Source organism: Rhinolophus sinicus, chromosome 1, assembly GCF_057876585.1.
Source record: "Rhinolophus sinicus isolate RSI-liver-muscle chromosome 1, RSI-T2T, whole genome shotgun sequence".
NCBI lineage: Eukaryota > Metazoa > Chordata > Mammalia > Chiroptera > Rhinolophidae > Rhinolophus > Rhinolophus sinicus.
In genome coordinates, this window is record NC_142501.1 from 190,222,409 (window position 1) to 190,236,550 (window position 14,142).

The window sequence follows — 14,142 nt, forward strand, 5'->3', positions numbered from 1 at the left end:
GCCATGAGAGTTATGAGGAGCCAATCAACTGAGAGGATATTATTTAAAAACACTTTAAAAGCTATAAAGTACTATAGACCTGTAAGAGATTCTGAGTATTGCTTTTTCTCTTGCAAGGTTTGTATAGATCCCATTAGAGTAAGCTGAAAGGACTTCAGTGATGTTGAACCATTGAAAGGAAAACCACATTTTTCCAGATTCCAAAACAGCCATACAAGAAAATGTTTGGGGGTGAATATTTACCCTGGCAAATATTGCTACTTTAAGGAGCAATAAATCATCATTCTTTTTCATTTCAATATGATCAAATGAGAAGAAACCTGAAAAACATCTGCATTTGAGACAGGTGATCATAGTGGGGCTAGAGTTTGATGAAATTTAGCAATAAAATAATTCAATTTCTAGTATGCATTTTCATTTTATCCTTTTATATTCATGTTTCATGTGAACACTGAAATCCAGATGCATACTAATTAGTAATTAATATTCATCAACTTGTATAACAGTCCTTAACATAATGGTGATTAGCTTTAGGTATTTATAGTATGGTGACTAACTAGCTAGACAAATGCATCATTTTCATTAGAGTTACATTATGTTCCATAGGAGAATTTGTGTCTTGATTTCGGGAAAACAAAATGATGTTTTAAAACTCCACATTTCAAGGATATTTGTTCACATATCTGGCAAGTAGTCGCTTCAGTAAAATTGAATAGATAATTATTTTCCAAAGAGCTTTTTTTTAGTCTTATCAGTTTCTATTTTTTTGGTTTTCCCACCCATGGAAGAAACTGGTCTGTCAACGTTTATTCTGCACTCCAATTAGCCTTGTGCTAAGCCATGAAAATATAGGAAACAGGTACCAACTCTCAAGGTCCCATCGCCTCTTGGCTACTCAAGAAAATAGCTCTAGCAGTTATCATTTGCCTCTCCTGCATAGTTTTTTCTCTCTACTACTTACCATTAATTTAATGCCATGTTATTATCTCATTATAGAAGCGTCACACCGATTCAGATTTTCCTTTCCTATTGTTGCTTTATTTTTCCCTATAATACCTATCACCTCTATTGATGCCATTGTCCCATTTCACTTTGGCTTAGCAGCAGCAATTGATTCAATTGCTCATTGCCTGACTCTTGGCTTTCAGGATACACAGTCTACTATTTTTTTTTACTTTACAGACATCTCCTATAGTTTACTTTGTTGGTTACTTCTAATCTTCCCAACTTCTAGAGTGTGAATTCCCAGGGCTCTGTCCTAAGACATTTTCTCTTTTCTATTTCAGTTGTATATTTGGTGATTTCATCTAGTCCCATAGTTCTAAATTCTATGAATATGCCAACAACTCCCAAATTTATGTCTATAGCACACATCTCTTCCCTAAATTCCAGATAAATAAATTTGACTGATGGCTTTACATCCCCACTCAGAGATAAATATGTCAGATATAATATGTCTAAAATTAAATTCCTGATATTCTCCATGAAAGCCACTCATCCCACTGCCTTCTCTGTCCCAGTACTTGGCAACTCTGTGTTTCCAGAGACTGGGGCCAGAAACACCAAACTGACCCATGTATTCAATTATTGATTAAATCCTATTGACTCTACCCTCAGAATACACTCAGCACTGACCATTTCTTACCTGCTTTGTTGCTAGTGCACTGGTCTAAGCCACCCTCGTTTGTCACTTAAATTATAGCCTCGAAACTGTGCTTCTGCATCTTTGTCTACTATCAACACAGAAACCTATTAAAATGTAAGTCCAGTCATGAACTCCCCTGACCAAAAAACTCCAGTGGTTTCCCTTCTAACTCAGAGTAAAGACCCAAGTCCACACAGTGCCCGTGAACTCCAGCTTGTGTTCATTCTGTAATAGTGACTTATTTTTCCCTCACTCTGCACAAGCCATGCTGGCATCATGACTGTTCTTGATCAATTAACTATAATCCAACCTCTCCTTCACACTTATACTCGCTGTGTGGCATGCTTTCTTCCCAGGTAGTCTCATGACCTGCTCCCTTAATTTCTTCATAAAATACCAAGATTGTAATGAGGGTTTTGGGGATCACTCTGTTTTAAATTACACCCCTTCCGAATTTCCCATTCCTATGTGCTTCTTTATTTTTCTCTCTAATACCCATCACCTTCTAACATATTTTGTAAATTATTCATCAACCTTTTTTTCTTTACTATCTTACGCACTTTAATGTAAACTCGTTAAGAGCAGAGGTTTTTGTCTGTTTGGTTCTTTGCCATATTGCCAGTGCTTGACACAGTGATTGCCAAAACATATACATACATTGAATGAACACATAAATGAATGAATTAAACAAGCTTAAATCTCAGTTGTGGAAACCAGGGTAACATTTAAGGAAGAAAATACAATTGGCAGAAGATTGCATAGAATGATGACAGTAAATTTCAAAAGAAAGGGGAAGTTAGAGATCCAGAAGACTTGGTGAGCATCTTGGGGGAGATACCCATGATACGACAGAAAAGGGGGTTTTGATTGATGAACTCTGAGAACCTGAATATTTTGTACATTCCAGCAAAGACACCTACCCCTTCTCTCTCAGATGACTCCATCCATGTTTGCACTTTTAGACACAAGTTGAGTAGTTATTCCTCTGTCTATGCCAACAGGGAAAAAAGTTCATTCATCTTGTCCAGGCTCAAACATTACCTCTTCTTTGCATTTACTAGATGATAAAATCTACAAAGATAGATGTCTCATCTGTTTTTTGGAAACTGCAGTTTCCCAGTACACAGCACATAACAAGCACAAGCGTTACATACCTATTTGTTGAAGGAATGAATGAATCTTCCCTGACCTCCACATTACCACTGCTTTGCCATCTTTGATTTCGTAGTACATTTCTTATGCTTTATCTGGCATTGTTATTATAGTATTGACATGTATTTGTTTCTATCTACAATAACTTTTAAACTTCTCGAGTCGGGCTGTCTCTATGTCATGTTTGTTCTTTTCACCTTTCCTTCCTTAGTAGCATGTCACTACACAGTATAAAGTCACTGTATTAAAATTGTATCGTGTACTCATTAGCTATTGCTGCCTTAAAAAACAACTACACAATCTCATGGACACTGAAAAATAAGCATTTGTTTTGCTCATGCTTTAGTAGTTTAGCAGGAGTTTAGCTAATCCACTTTGTGCTTGGCTTGGAGTGTTTCACCTGCAGACTCGGTTTGGAAGTGTTTCACACATATCTCATCTTCCTTGGATCAATCGGTTAGTTGAGCCATGTTTGCATGGTAATGGCAGAGGTCAAGAGAACAAGCTGGAATGTTCAACGCTTCTTATATACAATACTAATACCAGAGCATGAAGATTTACAGGGTTTCCCAGCACTTAATTTCAATCCACAATTTTTATAGTGCCCACCATGTGCCAGGCACTGGTCTAGCTCCTGAGGATACAAAAATGAATAAGAAACACAAGAGCATTGTGGAACAAATAAAGAAGTGATAAGTCATCTTACAAAAGAGTTAAGTGATGGCTTTGTTCACACATAATAAATAGGAAAGCCTGAAATTGAACAGAGGTTGGCTTATCTTAGAAATAAATTCTATACTGTTTCCTAATTTATCTATAATCCTGACAAGGTAAGAATGCCACTTAGAGTCTGTACATTGAACGCAGAGACAAGGACAGAGATGATGTAACTCCGTTCTATGCTAATATCAGTGGATAAATGAGGGTAACTTTCTCAATTTACCAACTATTCCAGGCCAGGTGCTTCATCTTATATATGTGTAAGACATGCTGCTCTCAGCTAAAACAATCTCTGATATTTATCTTCTCACTTTCAAAGAGCTCTTATACATATTACTTCAGGGCAATAAAACTTTAGACTGCAGAGGAAGAGTCTTTGAAAGGGAACATTACAAGGATATGAGAACACACCTTGAAACTTTATTAGTAAAATAAGATCTTGCAATTTTCTTCTGTTGTTTCTCTGTGCATTTTCCCATTGCCTTCCCCCAACAAGCTGCTCTTCATGGGAACATATTGATTTAATCGAATCTTACAGCTGTAGCTGGGAAGCGCCCTGAATAACAATAAGGCTTTTATATGGAATATGACTTAATTTAGAGAATAACTGCTGATGCAAGATGGCAGATTCATTAAACTGCCTGGCTGATCAATGTACTACCATTTGGAAAAGCTAGACTAGAAACTAAATAGCTTTTCACATTGGTTGTCAGACATTCTTTTAAATATCTTGTTATATGTTATGACAGATGGATGAGGAACAACTTTAGGTAATCAGAAGATCAAGACAGCAATTGGAATCTACCAGGGGGAGAAAATCACCTACGTACAACAGGTGCTGCTCTTAGCCTCAGGTTGTTTAGGAGAGTTCCCTATCAAACCAGAAATAAAATGTGGTTCATGCCCTCTGTGGTAGCAGTGACAGTGTAATACAAATCCTTTATATAAAGCAGCTGCTTCCCCTGTTTTCTCAATTTTTCAGTGAATAGAGAGCTCCCTAAGTTCAAGTGGGAACATTGTTCTTTCTATAATCTGTACCAGTGAAGGTATTATTTATAAGGAAGTCAACGGAAGCATACATCGTCTTTAAGAATTTGCAGGCCTCCTGCTACTTATGCTAGAAATAGCCTCGTCCCTGACATATCCTGGCCATAGCACCAGACCTCAGATGTACAGTTCATTGCTTGGTTCTAAATCCTCCGGGAGTTGTCTGACTCAGCAACAGCATACCCTGCTCTAACTAGCCCAATTAGGCATAAGAAACAAGAGACAATTTCTTGCCTCAAAGAATAGTCATGTAAACTGCAGTCAGTTGGCAAGGCATCTGGAGTGCAGCCCACCAATGGGGAGCCACAATTATGGACCTGAGAAATTTTAATTTTAGCTCATTTTCAGTGGGAGTTCTACAGCTGTGGCTATGATTTTTAAAATGCTCTAATTTGATATAACAGCAATTATCCTTTACACACTTCCCTGCTTAATGAAGTCCTATCCTCCTGTGGAAAGATGCGTGTACTGGAGTCTTATTAAGAATTCTGCTGTCATTACTCTTTAAAATAAAATAAAGGTTAGAACATATTAAAGATGAAAGCAAGAATTTGTCTATATTTTTCCCTTCCTAAAGTCCATTTCCAAACAAAGAAATAAAAACACCATGAATATAATACATGTTAGAAATGATATTTGTGGTTGGGAGAAAAAACGAAAAAGAATTAATGACTGTTCCCCTAAGTCAGCCCATCTGTGATGTCATTGTCCCATCTGTAGGGTGCCAGTGCATTTCATCTCACTACTGCTGAGCTGATTAGAACAAGTAGAAGAGTAAGAGCTAAGACCAAGCGGCATCATTCAATCATTTCCTATATAAGGCTTTACAGTGGCCCAGATGCAAGTGACTGTGACATGGCATATAGACAGAACAAGGAGACAGCCAAGGGAGGTTAAATTATAAAGTGTGAGGAAGGGATCCAGCAGGAAGGCTTCTCAACGATAGGCAAAACAAGTAGGTGTGAACATGGTGAACGGAAAACCACATGAGGACTCTAACAGGTTTGGGGTCAATGGTTTAGTTCACCAAATGTGGGCAAACTTTTTTCTATTGAGGCCCACATAGTAAATATAATAACTTAGGCTTTGTGGTCCAGATGCTGTCTTTTGTAACTAACTACTCAACTCTATCATTATAGTGCATGGTATGGCCATGTGCCAATAAAACTTTATTTATAAAAATAGGTAGTGGGCAAAATTTGGCCTCCTGTCCTTAGTGTGCTGACCGTAATCTAGTTCCTGAAAGAGTCAGGCAGGGTAGGGAGAACCACAGATTGTGTCAAAGACAAACCAAGGAGGCTAGCAAGGACTTACATTCCGAGTCACAGGTTACTGATTCAGTTACTCCAACCACAGTACAATTTCAGAACAGACTCAGTGGTAAAACAGATAAGCTGAGTTTATTTCAAAGATAAGCAAGATCTTAACCCCGCCCCCACTTTGTTAAAAAGAAGTGATACTTAAATCTAGGTGATACTAGTGAGTGGTCATAGTTATGGCAACCCTGGAAGATTAGAAGAATGACAGAACTAGAACATGACAGAAAGTTTTATACGTTATAGAATAAGAAAATTATAAATTTAGCCTGAGTAAAATAAAACAAGACACATATTCAAATACTAGTTCTATTACTTGAGAAATTATTTCTTTTCTGAGCTGAGATTCATCCACAGTTCTTTTAAGTAGAGGGGAAAAAAAGAGTACTTAAGTCATAAAGAGATATAGAGGGAAAAATGAGATCCAAAGTAGGTAAAGCATTGAATTCACTATTTGGACTCATCAAGCCCCCCAATAAAATAAAAGCCATAATTTTTATTATTTTGTGCTTGAAATTAATTTTATTGGACTTAAAAAGATACCCTGTCACATTCTATTCAATATTTAAAAACTGTTGTGTTCTGAGAAATGGTCTTCTAAAAGAGTTTAGTTAAGAGAAGGATAAATAAAAAAAGGAAACTATTGGATATAGATTCAGTGTAAATCAATTGGATTTGAATTCAGAGCAAATACCAAATTCTTTCCTAACTAGAATATGACTGTTATGACATTCTATGACAATGTGATTGCTTCTTTCATCTCCTTCTCTTATTCCTTTTCCTCAGTTTCTTTTTACCTGGTCAGAAGGTAAAGGATGAGTGGGGAACTTTACAGGGCAAAGAAGTGATATATTTTAAGTGATATAATTAAATACAGAATAATCCCTAATGATGTAGTGCAAAATGGAAAAAAAAGGAAACTTAAAACCGAAAAAATGCTGTCCTGATACTGTTTAAAATTAATGGAAGAACTAAAATCTGGATGATAATAAAAGTTTAGAGTATTTTAGGACATAGATTCAGTTCAAGCTTGTAGGCAGGTAAGTACTGAAATTTCTTTTAAGTTGCATGCCATCAGTTTGACCACAGAAACTAAGAAACTCAGTAACAGCAATAGCAATAACAGCTAAAACTGAATCCTCACTGTGTGCAAGGCATTATTACATTCAGGGCTACATATATTAACTAACTTAATGCTCAAATCCCTCCTAAGAAATAGGTGTCATTATTATCCCCATTTACAGCTAGAGAAAACTGACATACAAACAAATTAATAAACAGATTTGTATGTCAGCCAGGATTTTCACCCAGCGGATCTGGCTCCATAGCCTCAGCACTTACCTCAAGTACATACTTGAGGTCTGACAATCAACTCAACCTAGAAAAAGTGCTGCATACCTCATTGCTGATTATCACTATGGTCGCCTTCCAAGTACTCCCCTTGGGAAGCTATGCACTGACGCCAGTGCCTAGTCCATTCTTCAAAGCAATTTTGGAACTCTTTTTCTGGAATGGCCATCAGAGCTGTTGTCGTATTACCCTTGATGTCCTGAATGTCATCAAAATGTCTTCCTTTCAATATTTCCTTTATCTTCAGGTAAAGAAAGAAGTCATTGGGGGCCAGATCAGGTAAGTAGGGAGGGTGTTCCAACACAGTTATTTGTTTACTGGGTAAAAACTCCCTCACAGACAGTGCTGTGTGAGCTGGGGCAATGTCGTGATGCAAGAGCCATGAATTGTTGGTGAAAAGTTCAGGCCATCCAACTTTTTCATGCAGCCTTTTCAGCACTTCCAAACAGTAAACTTGGTTAACTGTTCAGTTGGTACAAATTCATAATGAATAATCCCTCTGGTAGCAAAAAAGGTTAGCAACAAGTTTGCAAACTTAATTGTCCACCCTCGTAATGATGCCTCACATATTCATTTCATTTCATTTTTAGAACCAATGTGACCAACTTGTCCCAGGTTGCCTGGGACTTTTTGATTTGAACACTGAAAGTCCTGGATCCTAGGAGCCCTCTTGGTCCCAGGCAAACCAGGACAATTGATCACCCTAACGAACCGCACCATACATGAAGTTTGCCCTACAGAAGAAAGCAAAATAACCTCAAATTATCAAAATAGCTGTGACAAGGTCCGCTAGGTAATGCTCAGACATTCTAATTTAAGAGAGAAAGGGAACTGTCCACACCACTACAAAGCTCATCTAAACTTAATTTAGATGCAATTAGAAACCTTATTTTAGACACAATTAGAAAGCTTAGTTTAGATGCAATTAGAATGGAATTGGTTAATTGGGTTCCCACTAAACAGGAAAGAGCTAAAAGAACAGGAGGTGAAACTGACAAAGAAAAGAAACTAAAAAACTTTAAGGACAAAGTCTGAGGACATTTAATAACACTTAATGACATTTAGTTGTGTATTAGTTAATGCATTTTATTTGTCAGTGACAGAAAACCAATTTGAACCATCTTCAGCAATAGAAATTTGTCAGAAGTACTTGCAACAGAGTATAGATGCCATTAGACCTTGCTTCCTATCATTGTTTCTCTTTGTGGTGGCTTTATCCACTCTCAACCAGTTCTCAATACACATTCTCTCTTATTCTTCTTCCTGTATGTGGATTATTAAAATGTCACCGTGAATGTATTTGAAATATCCCACATATAACCACAAAACCTCCTCTTCTTCTACCATCACCACCAGGAAAAAAATTAAACATTAGTAGAGCTAACTGTGAATTTGGTTCAATTGTTATTTACAAAAATCTGCCAAGCTTGACAAACAAGAGGGTAGGGTAGGATATCATGGGGTTACTCTTCTCCAAGGTTAGCTTTTCTGTGTGATATCAGAGCTGAAGTCATGGCCTCTTCAAGTTAGGTGGCATCATACATACCCTGTCATACCTCAAATGGTACTTCAATCACTACTAATACATTTAATAAACCAAGAGGCTCAATATGCAGTGGTAAAGAAAAAATTGGAACAAATTCCCACACAGAAAGTGAGGAAGTTAACGATAGGATCAATATATCTTGGTCCATTAGGATATAAACTCTATAAGGGCAGGAATTTTTGTTTTATTGACTGATTTATTCCCAGTACTCAACACATAATAGGCATTCAATATGTAATTGTTGAATAGCTGGGCATCCTTTTCTTGTTTCAGTCTCTGCAAGTACAGTATGTTCCTTGGTCAACTGATATGGCTGTCTGAGGTCCTGTTTGTTATTCTGGGTACTGCCTTGAGAGAGAAAAGGGATCTATTGAGTTCATTTTAATACTTAGTGATATTTCAGGTTGACTGTAAAATGAACAATCATTATTCAAAGCTTGAATATCCATGCTCAGTTAGTCTTCCACTATATGTCTTCATTTCCTAACTGAAGTCTTCTGTTCCTGAGAGTATTGCCATGACCTAAAATTTAGGCAACCAACTCTCTCAGTTACAAAGTTCATGTGACTAAGGTTTCCTTCCACACTCCTCTTACCTCTAGATAGATAATAGAAAATGTTAGCTCCGAAATTCAGGTATTTGGGCAGAATTCAGAGAATCTTATAAGGAGTACAGATTTCTAAGAATGCTGTTTAATGTCATTATATGTTCCTTGCTAGGCATGCCTACGGATTTATTGAATGTCTTGGGGATATCACATCATCCCATTTTTATCTCCAATATCGGACATAAAGTTAAAGCTGTAGATATCATTTGTGGCTATATACTCTCCTAAGGCTGTGTGAGTTAGTGAGTTTGCATGCTCTGTACTACTTTGTTTTGAGAAGTTGTGACTTTACCCGTTGTCAGTTAATGTGGCTAAATGAGACTGCCTCCTCCTCTGGCTTCAAATCAGGGCATGTGGCCCAAGCCCAAGTCCATCAGAGTAGTTTTATAATCTGGCCACAATTACCGATTCAAGAATGGGCTCCTGGCCTCAGTTGAGTCAATGAGAGTCATCTCTGAGACATTTTTCTGAACTTACATGAAAAATAGAATTATTTTCTCTAGAAATATTAGTAACCCTACTGCTTGCAGTGGTCATATTTGACAACAAAAGGAAAAACATTTCTGAGAATAAAGACCACCCAACGATAAAGACAGAGACCCAATGATACATACTTTGTGCCCTGAAATGCCAATATATCTTAATTCAGATCTACCCTGGAATTTTCAGTTGTGTAAGTCTCCAAATTTCCTTTTGACATAAACTGGACATAGTTGGGTGGAGCTCATATTTTTTTCAACCTAAATGTTTCAGAAAAGTTTTCTATTATAGAAACTTGAGAAAAAAATTTGTAATAAAATATTTATAAAGCTCTTCAAATACTTCATGAAAGAGTTATATTGAAGTAATATTGGTATGAGAACTTTGAAATATACACATCTGTAAAGTGCAAATATATAAGTATAAATGATAAAGAATAAAGTATAAAGCTAGAATGATGTACTCAAAGAATTACAGCTCTCAGAAACAAATTCAATTTAGAATAATAGCTTAAAATCTCTCTAGAACTCCAGCAGTCCTCTCGAATCAATGTGCAAAATAAGGAATTTCCTAAAATCATCTATAGTATGTATACACTTATTAATTATGCAAATATTCTTAAAATTAACTTGGAGTTATAATTTTCAGAAATAATCAAGTTTCCAGGTGATTTTCAAATGATATCATGTAAGCTACATTTTAATAATAAGTGAAATTTCTTATTTCTGAAATTTGAAAATAGAATATTGAGCCTAGCAATAATTTCAACATAGCACCAGAGAGTTACTTTAACTCTCTTCCATCTAAAGATATAGAAACGTGACTGCTTCTAAAGCTTACAACTAATGAGGGACAATTAAGGTCATGTGTGTTTTGTGAATTGTAACAATGTGTTTGTGAAACTTTGTATGTAGGATCACACTTCTTTACTAAAGCTAAGAAATCAATTGAGTACCTTAAACAAGAAGCCTGTTAGAATTCGCCTTAAAGATATGGTTAGCAGGATAATAGCTTTCACCAGGCTCACCCAATAAATTTAAGAGCTTTTTCTTTATGGAATAGAGTTTCATAAGCAAACAAACAAAAAATTGGGGGTGAAGGGGATTCATCGACTCTGTCAATTCCTTCTCTTCTCTTCTTAAAACTAAGCATAATGGACATTTGGGATAGTTACTAAAATCTATAGTAATAGAACTGCCAATGTTATGGCAAGATAGAGAATAAATTAATGGCAAGACAAATTTATTTACTCTGTGGCCTCTGTAGATCTAAAGACCATAGCAAAATATTTAAATAAATCTTTCTTGTAGTAAGCATAAGCACACTAGTATATAATAAAACGGATATATTTAGTACAAGAAAAATACATTTGCTAATATTGTCTTGTGAATGGCACCAATTTCAGTATTCCTCAAGTATGGTCTGTGCAATGAGATTTACACAAGATTTGGCAATTTGAATTACAGTGAAGGCATAAGGTATGAATTTTCGGATCCATATTAACTGTTTCAAAGCAGCCACACATTTTAAGTCAAATATGGTGCTGCACTGAATTCTGTTCCAGCGGCCAAAAGAAGTCTGTTCATTGTTTTACAAGCATTTCTTGTACGCGTATTCTGACAGCTAGCATTTTATGAGGCACTGAAAGAAATGCAGACGTGAGGGTAAAAAGAAGAGCCATGCTACAGTCCAGATCCTAACTTGAGAGTCGAGGCAGGAGATGTGGTTTAAAGCTTGGTTTCTCCTCCCAACCAAATATTGTCCCCCAATTGGGCAATTGGGCAAATTCTAAATTATCTGGAAACAGTTTTGTTTTGTTTAGTTTTTTTAATCAATTGTAATCTTGGACTAACGTTCTTTTTAAAGTCAAGTCTGGCCCTAAAATTCAATGATTTAATTATATTTCATCATCCCTGGGAGGTAAAAAAAATCTAATTGATAGAAAATAGATTCATGTACTTCGCTACAAATACTGTATAAAAAGATTTAATTACAGGTACTGAATTCATCCATTCTATTAGAAGAACCTATGCAAAAAACCCTAAAATTCTTCAATTTCTCCTCCCAAACCCTTTTCATAATGAATTGCTCTCTTTGTCCTTTTGTTAATAGCACTTCCCATATGCCTTTATCATAGCAATCATCATTTTGTATTAGGGACAGTTGTACAGTTCTCTGCCTTATCTCTTCCCGCAAATCTGAGTTCCTGAGGGCCAGGTCTACCTTGCATTCTTTTCCCTAATGCCTGTTTGATGTTATTTGGCACTCAAGAGATGTTTGAATATATAAATGAGTGAACTGACACTTTCAGAGAAAGGTAGTTATAAAAATAATCTATTACTCCAGAGAATAATGTATAACAATCTTACTTTCTAGGTAATACAACACACAAAATGTATAAATAAAATGTTTTCAAGGTGGCTTCACCTACTAAAACATTTTCCCCATTAATCATCAACAATCTACAATTCAATTGTTTTTTTCCTACATAGAGTTTGTTTTTCAGTCTAATCTAATTTTGGAATAGTGGCCTTCTAATTGCTATCTATTTAACATAAGATGGGCAGGCTAAATGTTAAAAGTTATACATGAAGTAAGTATCTCAAAAGAGAAAGTCTGGATGATCTGAATACATTCATACACTTACCGCATACCTCACTAAGAAATTGTCTCTTTTATGTGATACTTTTTAAGGCAATGATGACAATCTTCATAGTTGTGGTGGTCGCAGTGATACTCTCAAAGCTGATGTTAACAAGAGCCATTACTGTGTTTACATATTTACTGTGTGTGAGGCATTTTGAATATAATAACTCCTTTCGTTCTTAAAACATACTATTGAATTAGTTATTATTCTGTTGCTCCATTGTTGAATGAACAATTAGCTGTAAGGATATAAGTAAATTAACTATTATCCACAACTGATAGTTGGAAGAGCTGGTCTGGAACACAGATCTTTCTGAAGTATGCATAACAGTCTACTGGCAATTAAACCAACAAGTACAAAATTGAATCATGAACAGAATCAAACTGTTAAATGTCATCATATTTGCGTTGTATTAATTCACTTTTAGAAGTTATTTTACACACAATTTTATATAAATGCATTTTGAATATGATGATATCTGCCACAAATTCATAAACAATTAAGAAGTAGATAGTGCTACTTTTCCAATGAAAGGAGTGACAGCACGTTTTCTTACCAGTTGAACTTATCTCCGCATGTGCGAATACAACATCAAAATGTCTATGAACCAATGTACAATAGGAGTTAGGTTATGAGAAGCCATATTTAAAAAGGATTGCCTGAGGGATAAGCAATTCATTCATCTCTCTAGGTAATCTCAAGTCAGTTTCTGGATCAATCAGCCAGAAAGCTGCACAATTTGACTCCATTTTGCGCTGTTTCTATTACCGCTTTTACTTTGGCATTCATGTAGGAATTTTTTTAAAGCTATTTTACTGTAATTTCTATTTATTATAGGGATATAGAAGACACAACTTACCCAAATTAAGGTACATGAAAGGTTTTAGTCTGAGATTATTTTTAAGACATTTACTTATTCTTAGCAACCAGTATATTTTTTGTTTTATGGACCATGCTATTCTTATAAGGGATAATATTTCTCTCTTGCTTTGGCAACTAGCACACTTTGTCAAATTTCTTGTCCACTCTGGATTGTTGTGCATGACGATCAGGCTTGTCTTTCTGTGCGTAATACACTTGGACATGTTTCACTATTTTTCCATCATTATCTTTTCACTCTGATTTTTTTTTCACCATTACGTTATTGTAATTTTATGGTTTTGAAAACTATCTTTTTTAATGAAACTGTTTTAATATAAAAAACACTTCAGAACATTTGAAGTCTTATTTATTAAAAACCCTATAAACAAACTTTAAAAGTCTGAGTATGGACATGAAGGTAAGAGACTAATAAGTTTTGATGGTATTCAGGAAAAAAGGACAAATACAGAAAATGGAAATATCTTTTCTCAGGATACTACTAAATTGTATGCCTTGGTGTTTCTTGTGAGCACGGGAGAAGCATGACACACAGGAAATGAGATAGAGGAAGGCTGAAAACAAGCTAAACACAGTCCGTTTGCTTAGACTTTATCTGTTTCTTCAAAAATTGGTATCATAAGACATCTTGAATTTTTCCCACATTAAAAATTTCTTGTTACTTCCATTTTAGGAAGAATTATGGTAACTATTTTGTTGCATTAAATGATGTAGAAAGTCAAAGCACTTGTTAAAATTAGTTGCAAAAAGGGA